The sequence below is a fragment of the Dermacentor silvarum genome, chromosome 4 (genome assembly GCF_013339745.2).
Source record: "Dermacentor silvarum isolate Dsil-2018 chromosome 4, BIME_Dsil_1.4, whole genome shotgun sequence".
Taxonomy (NCBI): Eukaryota; Metazoa; Arthropoda; class Arachnida; order Ixodida; family Ixodidae; genus Dermacentor; species Dermacentor silvarum.
In genome coordinates this window covers 226006214-226016365 of record NC_051157.2, presented here as the reverse complement: position 1 = coordinate 226016365, position 10152 = coordinate 226006214, and the positions used below count along the sequence as shown (strand labels likewise).

General features: G+C 50.1%; 1 long non-coding RNA gene across 1 annotated transcript; it reads right to left on the bottom strand.

Moving 5' to 3' along the window:
• Window positions 1-4483: 4483 nt before the first annotated feature.
• Window positions 4484-9926, bottom strand: LOC125944945 (uncharacterized). The gene is made up of 3 exons (XR_007466639.1): window positions 9670-9926; window positions 5244-6023; window positions 4484-4723 (listed from the first exon to the last, which is right to left on the bottom strand). It is a non-coding gene; the product is annotated as an uncharacterized LOC125944945 (long non-coding RNA).
• Window positions 9927-10152: the final 226 nt, after the last annotated feature.

The window sequence follows — 10152 nt, the reverse complement described above, 5'->3', positions numbered from 1 at the left end:
TCTATCTATCTATCTATCTATCTATCTATCTATCTATCTATCTATCTATCTATCTATCATCTAGCCGACTACGTCTTGGTGCTCTCATGGTCGTTTCGTTAACTTGGTAGGTACCAAATTGGCATAGTATGACAAGAGTGTATGACTAACATAAATGATAGGTCATGACATTAATGTCATGAAATGCGTGTCATGTAGGTCATTAACACCGCCTAAAGTGACAATGGCGCAGCAAAAAAACGTTAACACTCAAAAAACCACTGAAATGGGTTGAGACGTGGGTACTAAGTGAAGGAAACACTAAAGCATGATGGTAGAAGCCATAGTCTTGAGCATGACTGAGGAAAAATGACAATGACTCCGCGAAAAAAGATTAACACTCAAAAACCAATGGGATGGGTTCGGATGTGGTACGAAGTGAAGGAAACACTACAGGATACTGGTAGAATTCATAGTCATGAGCATAACACTGCAAAAATGGCAATGACTCAGCGAAAAAAGATTAACACTCAAAAACCAATGGGATGGGTTCGGATGTGGTACGAAGTGAAGGAAACACTACAGGATACTGGTAGAATTCATAGTCATGAGCATGACACAGCAAAAATGGCAATGACTCAGCGAAAAAAGATTAACACTCACAAAACCAATGGGATGGGTTCGGATGTGGTCCGAAGTGAAGGAAACACTACAGGATACTGGTAGAATTCATAGTCATGAGCATGACACAGCAAAAATGACAATGACTCGGCGAAAAAATATTAACACGCAAAAACCACTGAAATGGGTTGAGACGGGGTACTAAGTGAAGGAAACACTAAAGCATGACGGTAGAAGCATAGTCTTGAGCATGACTGAGGAAAAATGACAATGACTCCGCGAAAAAAGATTAACACTCAAAAACCAATGGATGGGTTCGGATGTGGTACGAAGTGAAGGAAACACTACAGGATACTGGTAGAATTCATAGCCATGAGCATAACACTGCAAAAATGGCAATGAATCAGCGAAAAAAGATTAACACTCAAAAACCAATGGGATGGGTTCGGATGTGGCACGAAGTAAAGGACACACTACAGGATACTGGTAGAATTCAGTTATGAGCATGACACAGCAAAAATGACAATGACTCAGCGAAAAAATATTAACACTCAAAACCACTGAAATGGGTTGAGACATGGGTACTAAGTGAAGGAAACACTAAAGCATGATGGTAGAAGCCATAGTCTTGAGCATGACTGAGGAAAAATGACAATGACTCAGCAAAAAAGATTAACACTCAAAAACCAATGGGATGGGTTCGGATGTGGTACGAAGTGAAGGAAACACTACAGGATACTGGTAGAATTCATAGTCATGAGCATAACACTGCAAAAATGGCAATGACTCAGCGAAAAAAGATTAACACTCAAAAACCAATGGGATGGGTTCGGATGTGGTACGAAGTGAAGGAAACACTACAGGATACTGGTAGAATTCATAGTCATGAGCATGACTCAGCAAAAATGGCAATGACTCAGCAAAAAAATATTAACACTCAAAAACCACTGAAATGGGTTGGGACGTGGGTACTAAGTGAAGGAAACACTAAAGCATGATGGTAGAAGCCATAGTCTTGAGCATGACTCAGGAAAAATGACAATGACTCAGCGAAAAAAGATTAACACTAAAAAACCAATGGGATGGGTTCGGATGTGGTACGAAGTGAAGGAAACACTACAGGATACTGGTAGAATTCTTAGTCATGAGCATGACACAGCAAAAATGGCAATGACTCAGCAAAAAAAGATTAACACTAAAAAACCAATGGATGGGTTCGGATGTGGTCCGAAGTGAAGGAAACACTACAGGATACTGGTAGAATTCATAGTCATGAGCATGACACAGCAAAAATGACAATGACTCAGCGAAAAAATATTAACACTCAAAAACCACTGAAATGGGTTGAGACGTGGGTACTAAGTGAAGGAAACACTAAAGCATGATGGTAGAAGCCATAGTCTTGAGCATGACTGAGGAAAAATGACAATGACTCCGCGAAAAAAGATTAACACTCAAAAACCAATGGGATGGGTTCGGATGTGGTACGAAGTGAAGGAAACACTACAGGATACTGGTAGAATTCATAGTCATTAGCATGATTCAGCAAAAATGGCAATGACCCAGCGAAAAAATATTAACACTCAAAACCACTGAAATGGGTTGGGACGTGGGTACTATGTGAAGGAAACACTAAAGCATGATGGTAGAAGCCATAGTCTTGAGCATGACTCAGGAAAAATGACAATGACTCAGCGAAAAAATATTAACACACAAAAACCAATGGATGGGTTCGGATGTGGTACGAAGTGAAGGAAACACTACAGGATACTGGTAGAATTCATAGTCATGAGCATGACACAGCAAAATGGCAATGACTCAGAGAAAAAAGATTAACACTAAAAAACCAATGGGATGGGTTCGGATGTGGTCCGAAGTGAAGGAAACACTACAGGATACTGGTAGAATTCATAGTCATGAGCATGACACAGCAAAAATTACAATGACTCAGCGAAAAGAGTATTAACACTCAAAAACCACTGAAATGGGTTGAGACGTGGGTACTAAGTGAAGGAAACACTAAAGCATGATGGTAGAAGCCATAGTCTTGAGCATGACTGAGGAAAAATGACAATGACTCCGCGAAAAAAGATTAACACTCAAAAACCAATGGGATGGGTTCGGATGTGGTACGAAGTGAAGGAAACACTACAGGATACTGGTAGAATTCATAGTCATGAGCATAACACTGCAAAAATGGCAATGACTCAGCGAAAAAAGATTAACACTCAAAAACCAATGGGATGGGTTCGGATGTGGTACGAAGTGAAGGAAACAGTACAGGATACTGGTAGAATTCATAGTCATGAGCATGACACAGCAAAAATGGCAATGACTCAGCGAAAAGATTAACACTCAAAAACCAATGGGATGGGTTCGGATGTGGTACGAAGTGAAGGAAACACTAAAGGATACTGGTAGAATTCATAGTCATGAGCATGACACAGCAAAAATGGCAATGACTCAGCGAAAAAATATTAACACTCAAAAACCACTGAAATGGGTTCGGACGTGGGTACTAAGTGAAGGAAACACTAAAGCATGATGGTAGAAGCCATAGTCTTGAGCATGACTCAGGAAAAAATGACAATGACTCAGCGAAAAAAGATTAACACTCAAAAACCAATGGGATGGGTTCGGATGTGGTACGAAGTGAAGGAAACACTACAGGATACTGGTAGAATTCATAGTCATGAGCATGACTCAGCAAAAATGACAATGACTCAGCGAAAAAATATCAACACTCAAAAACCAATGAAATGGGTTGGGACGTGTGTACTAAGTGAAGGAAACACTAAATCATGATGGTAAAAGCCATAGTCTTGAGCATGACTCAGGAAAAATGACAATGACTCAGCGAAAAAAGATTAACACTCAAAAACCAATGGGATGGGTTCGGATGTGGTACGAAGTGAAGGAAACACTACAGGATACTGGTAGAATTCATAGTCATGAATTCGCCACAGTATAAAGTATAACCAAGAATTCGCCACGTATAAAGGCCGATTTCCACGACGCATCGACCATTTGGGTAGCAGCAGCGGCGGCGGCAGCACAGACTGTCAATAACCCTGAGGCACCTTGCCATTTCCGCGCACGTTAACCAGGATAGAAGAAAGTGTGACTGGTGTGACTGTGCGAACTTGCAACGAAATCTGCCACTTGCCCAAGAGAGCCAGTATCAACTGATCTGGTGTGTCACCGACCCTCCAAAGTGAGGACATCGTCCAGCTCCGGCGCTGCCTTCACCACAGTATAAAGGCCGATTTTCCCGACGCATCGACCATTTGGGCAGAAGCAGCAGCGGCGGCAGCACTGACTGTCAATAACCATGGGCACCTTGCCATTTCCGCGCACGTTAACCGGGATAGAAGAAAGTGTGACTGGTGTGACTGTGCGAACTTGCAACGCAGTCTGCCACTTGCCCAAGAGAGCCAGTATCAACTGATCTGGTGTGTCACCGACCCTGCAAAGTGAGGACATCGTCCTGCTCCGGCGCTGCCTTCAGCCACAGTATAAAGGCCGATTTCCACGACGCATCGACCATTTGGGCATAGCAGCAGCAGCGGCGGCAGCACTGACTGTCAATAACCATGAGGCACCTTGCCATTTCCGCGCACGTTAACCGGGATAGAAGAAAGTGTGACTGGTGTGACTGTGCGAACTTGCAACGCAATCTGCCACTTGCCCAAGAGAGCCAGTATCAACTGATCTGGTGTGTCACCGACCCTCCAAAGTGAGGACATCGTCCTGCTCCGGCGCTGCCTTCAGCCACAGTATAAAGGCCGATTTCCACGACGCATCGACCATTTGGGCAGCAGCAGCAGCGGCGGCAGCACGGACTGTCAATAACCCTGAGGCACCTTGCCATTTCCGCGCACGTTAACAGGGATACATGAAAGTGTGACTGGTGTGACTGTGCGAACTTGCAACGCAATCTGCCACTTGCCCAAGAGAGCCAGTATCAACTGATCTGGTGTGTCACCGACCCTGCAAAGTGAGGACATCGTCCTGCTCCGGCGCTGCCTTCGCCACAGTATAAAGGCCGATTTCCACGACGCATCGACCATTTGCGCAGAAGCAGCAGCGGCGGCAGCACGGACTGTCAATAACCCTGAGGCACCTTGCCATTTCCGCGCACGTTAACCGGGATACAAGAAAGTGTGACTGGTGTGACTGTGCGAACTTGCAACGCAATCTGCCACTTGCCCGAGAGAGCCAGTATCAACTGATCTGGTGTGTCACCGACCCTGCAAAGTGAGGACATCGTCCTGCTCCGGCGCTGCCTTCGCGACAGTATAAAGGCCGATTTCCACGACGCATCGACCATTTGGGCAGCAGCAGCAGCGGCGGCAGCACGGACTGTCAATAACCATGAGGCACCTTGCCATTTCCGCGCACGTTAACCGGGATAGAAGAAAGTGTGACTGGTGTGACTGTGCGAACTTGCAACGCAATCTGCCACTTGCCCAAGAGAGCCAGTATCAACTGATCTGGTGTGTCACCGACCCTGCAAAGTGAGGACATCGTCCTGCTCCGGCGCTGCCTTCGCCACAGTATAAAGGCCGATTTCCACGACGCATCGACCATTTGGGCAGCAGCAGCAGCGGCGGCAGCACGGACTGTCAATAACCCTGAGGCACCTTGCCATTTCCGCGCACGTTAACCGGGATACAAGAAAGCGTGACTGGTGTGACTGTGCGAACTTGCAACGCAATCTGCCACTTGCCCAAGAGAGCCAGTATCAACTGATCTGGTGTGTCACCGACCCTGCAAAGTGAGGACATCGTCCTGCTCCGGCGCTGCCTTCGCCACAGTATAAAGGCCGATTTCCACGACGCATCGACCATTTGGGCAGCAGCAGCAGCGGCGGCAGCACGGACTGTCAATAACCCTGAGGCACGTTGCCATTTCGGCGCACGTTAACCGGGATACAAGAAAGTGTGACTGGTATGACTGTGCGAACTTGCAACGCAATCTGCCACTTGCCCAAGAGAGCCAGTATCAACTGATCTGGTGTGTCACCGACCCTGCAAAGTGAGGACATCGTCCTGCTCCGGCGCTGCCTTCGCCACAGTATAAAGGCCGATTTCCACGACGCATCGACCATTTGGGCAGAAGCAGCAGCGGCGGCAGCACGGACTGTCAATAACCCTGAGGCACCTTGCCATTTCCGCGCACGTTAACCGGGATACAAGAAAGTGTGACTGGTGTGACTGTGCGAACTTGCAACGCAATCTGCCACTTGCCCAAGAGAGCCAGTATCAACTGATCTGGTGTGTCACCGACCCTGCAAAGTGAGGACATCGTCCTGCTCCGGCGCTGCCTTCGCCACAGTATAAAGGCCGATTTCCACGACGCATCGACCATTTGGGCAGCAGCAGCAGCGGCGGCAGCACGGACTGTCAATAACCCTGAGGCACCTTGCCATTTCCGCGCACGTTAACCGGGATACAAGAAAGTGTGACTGGTGTGACTGTGCGAACTTGCAACGCAATCTGCGACTTGACGGAGAGAACCAGGATCAACTCATCTGGTGTGTCACCGACCCTGCGTAGTGAGGACATCGTCCTGCTGCGGCGCTGCCTTCGCCACAGTATAAAGGCCGATTTGCACGACGCATCGACCATTTGGGCAGCAGCAGCAGTTGCGAATGCACGGACTGTCAATGACCCTGAGGCATCTTGCCATTTCCGCGCAGGTTAACCGGGCTACAAGAAAGTGTGACTGGTGTAACTGTGTGAACTTGAGACGCAATCTGCCACTTGCCCGAGAGAGCCAGGATCAACTGATCTGGTGTGTCACCGACCCTGCGTAGTGAGGACATCGTCCTGCTCCGGCACTGCCTTCGCCAAAGTATAAAGGCCGATTTCCACGACGCATCGACCATTTGGGCAGTAGCAGCAGCAGCGGCGGCAGCACGGACTTTCAATAACCATGAGGCACCTTGCTATTTCCGCGCACGTTAACCGGGATAGAAGAAAGTGTGACTGGTGTGACTGTGCGAACTTGCAACGCAATCTGCCACTTGCCCAAGAGAGCCAGTATCAACTGATCTGGTGTGTCACCGACCCTGCAAAGTGAGGACATCGTCCTGCTCCGGCGCTGCCTTCGCGACAGTATAAAGGCCGATTTCCACGACGCATCGACCATTTGGGCAGCAGCAGCAGCGGCGGCAGCACGGACTGTCAATAACCCTGAGGCACCTTGCCATTTCCGCGCACGTTAACCGGGATACAAGAAAGTGTGACTGGTGGGACTGTGCGAACTTGCAAAGCAATCTGCCACTTGCCCAAGAGAGCCAGTATCAACTGATCTGGTGTGTCACCGACTCTCCAAAGTGAGGACATCGTCCTGCTCCGGCGCTGCCTTCGCGACTGTATAAAGGCCGATTTCCACGACGCATCGACCATTTGGGCAGAAGCAGCAGCGGCGGCAGCACGGACTGTCAATAACCCTGAGGCACCTTGCCATTTCCGCGCACGTTAACAGGGATACATGAAAGTGTGACTGGTGTGACTGTGCGAACTTGCAACGCAATTTGCCACTTGCCCAAGAGAGCCAGTATCAACTGATCTGGTGTGTCACCGACCCTGCAAAGTGAGGACATCGTCCTGCTCCGGCGCTGCCTTCGCCACAGTATAAAGGCCGATTTCCACGACGCATCGACCATTTGGGCAGAAGCAGCAGCGGCGGCAGCATGACTGTCAATAACCCTGAGGCACGTTGCCATTTCCGTGCACGTTAATCGGGATACAAGAAAGTGTGACTGGTATGACTGTGCGAACTTGCAACGCAATCTGCCACTTGCCCAAGAGAGCCAGTATCAACTGATATTGTGTGTCACCGACCCTGCAAAGTGAGGACATCGTCCTGCTCCGGCGCTACCTTCACCACAGTATAAAGGCCGATTTCCACGACGCATCGACCATTTGCGCAGAAGCAGCAGCGGCGGCAGCACGGACTGTCAATAACCCTGAGGCACCTTGCCATTTCCGCGTACGTTAACCGGGATACAAGAAAGTGTGACTGGTGTGACTGTGCGAACTTGCAACGCAATCTGCCACTTGCCCAAGAGAGCCAGTATCAACTGATCTGGTGTGTCACCGGCCCTCCAAAGTGAGGACATCGTTCTGCTCCGGCGCTGCCTTCGCGACAGTATAAAGGCCGATTTCCACGACGCATCGACCATTTGGGCAGTAGCAGCAGCAGCGGCGGCAGCACGGACTGTCAATAACCATGAGGCACCTTGCCATTTCCGCGCACATTAACCGGGATAGAAGAAAGTGTGACTGGTGTGACTGTGAGAACTTGCAACGCAATCTGCCACTTGCCCAAGAGAGCCAGTATCAACTGATATGGTGTTTCACCGACCCTGCCAAGTGAGGACATCGTCCTGCTCCGGCGCTGCCTTCACCACAGTATAAAGGCCGATTTCCACGACGCATCGACCATTTGGGCAGCAGCAGCGGCGGTGGCAGCACGGACTGTCAATAACCCTGAGGCACCTTGCCATTTCCGCGCACGTTAACCGGGATACAAGAAAGTGTGACTGGTGGGACTGTGCGAACTTGCAAAGCAATCTGCCACTTGCCCAAGAGAGCCAGTATCAACTGATCTGGTGTGTCACCGACTCTCCAAAGTGAGGACATCGTCCTGCTCCGGCGCTGCCTTCGCGACTGTATAAAGGCCGATTTCCAAGACGCATCGACCATTTGGGCAGTAGCAGCAGCAGCGGCGGCAGCACTGACTGTCAATAACCATGGGGCACCTTGCCATTTCCGCGCACGTTAATCGGGATAGAAGAAAGTGTGACTGGTGTGACTGTGCGAACTTGCAACGCAATCTGCCACTTGCCCAAGAGAGCCAGTATCAAGTGATCTGGTGTGTCACCGACCCTCCAAAGTGAGGACATCGTCCAGCTCCGGCGCTGCCTTCACCACAGTATAAAGGCCGATTTTCCCGACGCATCGACCATTTGGGCAACAGCAGCAGCGGCGGCAGCACGGACTGTCAATAACCCTGAGGCACCTTGCCATTTCCGCGCACGTTAACAGGGATACAAGAAAGTGTGACTGGTGTGACTGTGCGAACTTGCAACGCAATCTGCCACTTGCCCAAGAGACCCAGTATCAACTGATCTGGTGTGTCACCGATCCTGCAAAGTGAGGACATCGTCCTGCTCCGGCGCTGCCTTCGCCACAGTATAAAGGCCGATTTCCACGACGCATCGACCATTTGGGCAGAAGCAGCAGCGGCGGCAGCATGACTGTCAATAACCCTGAGGCACGTTGCCATTTCCGTGCACGTTAACCGGGATACAAGAAAGTGTGACTGGTATGACTGTGCGAACTTGCAACGCAATCTGCCACTTGCCCAAGAGAGCCAGTATCAACTGATCTGGTGTGTCACCGGCCCTCCAAAGTGAGGACATCGTTCTGCTCCGGCGCTGCCTTCGCGACAGTATAAAGGCCGATTTCCACGACGCATCGACCATTTGGGCAGCAGCAGCAGCAGCGGCGGCAGCACGGACTGTCAATAACCATGAGGCACCTTGCCATTTCCGCGCACATTAACCGGGATAGAAGAAAGTGTGACTGGTGTGACTGTGAGAACTTGCAACGCAATCTGCCACTTGCCCAAGAGAGCCAGTATCAACTGATATGGTGTTTCACCGACCCTGCCAAGTGAGGACATCGTCCTGCTCCGGCGCTGCCTTCACCACAGTATAAAGGCCGATTTCCACGACGCATCGACCATTTGGGCAGCAGCAGCGGCGGTGGCAGCACGGACTGTCAATTACCCTGAGGCACGTTGCCATTTCCTCGCACGTTAACCGGGCTACAAATGTGAGTGGTGTAACTGTGCGAACTTGCAACGCAATCTGCCACTTGCCCGAGAGAACCAGTTTCAACTCATCTGGTGTGTCACCGACCCTGCGTAGTGAGGACATCGTCCTGCTCCGGCGCTGCCTTCGCCACAGTATAAAGGCCGATTTGCACGACGCATCGACCATTTGGGCAGCAGCAGCAGCTGCGACAGCACGGACTGTCAATGACCCTGAGGCACCTTGCCATTTCCGCGCAGGTTAACCGGGCTACAAGAAAGTGTGACTGGTGTAACTGTGCGAACTTGAGACGCAATCTGCCACTTGCCCGAGAGAGCCAGGATCAACTGTTCTGGTGTGTCACCGACCCTGCGTAGTGAGGACATCGTCCTGCTCCGGCGCTGCCTTCGCCACAGTATAAAGGCCGATTTCCACGACGCATCGACCATTTGGGTAGCAGCAGCGGCGGCAGCACGGACTGTCAATAACCCTGAGGCACCTTGCCATTTCCGCGTACGATAAAAAGATACAAGAAAGTGTGACTGGTGTGACTGTGCGAACTTGCAACGCAATCTGCCACTTGCCCAAGAGAGCCAGTATCAACTGATCTGGTGTGTCACCGACCCTACAAAGTGAGGACATCGTCCTGCTCCGACGCTGCCTTCGCGACAGTATAAAGGCCGATTTCCACGACGCATCGATCATTTGGGCAGTGGCAGCAGCAG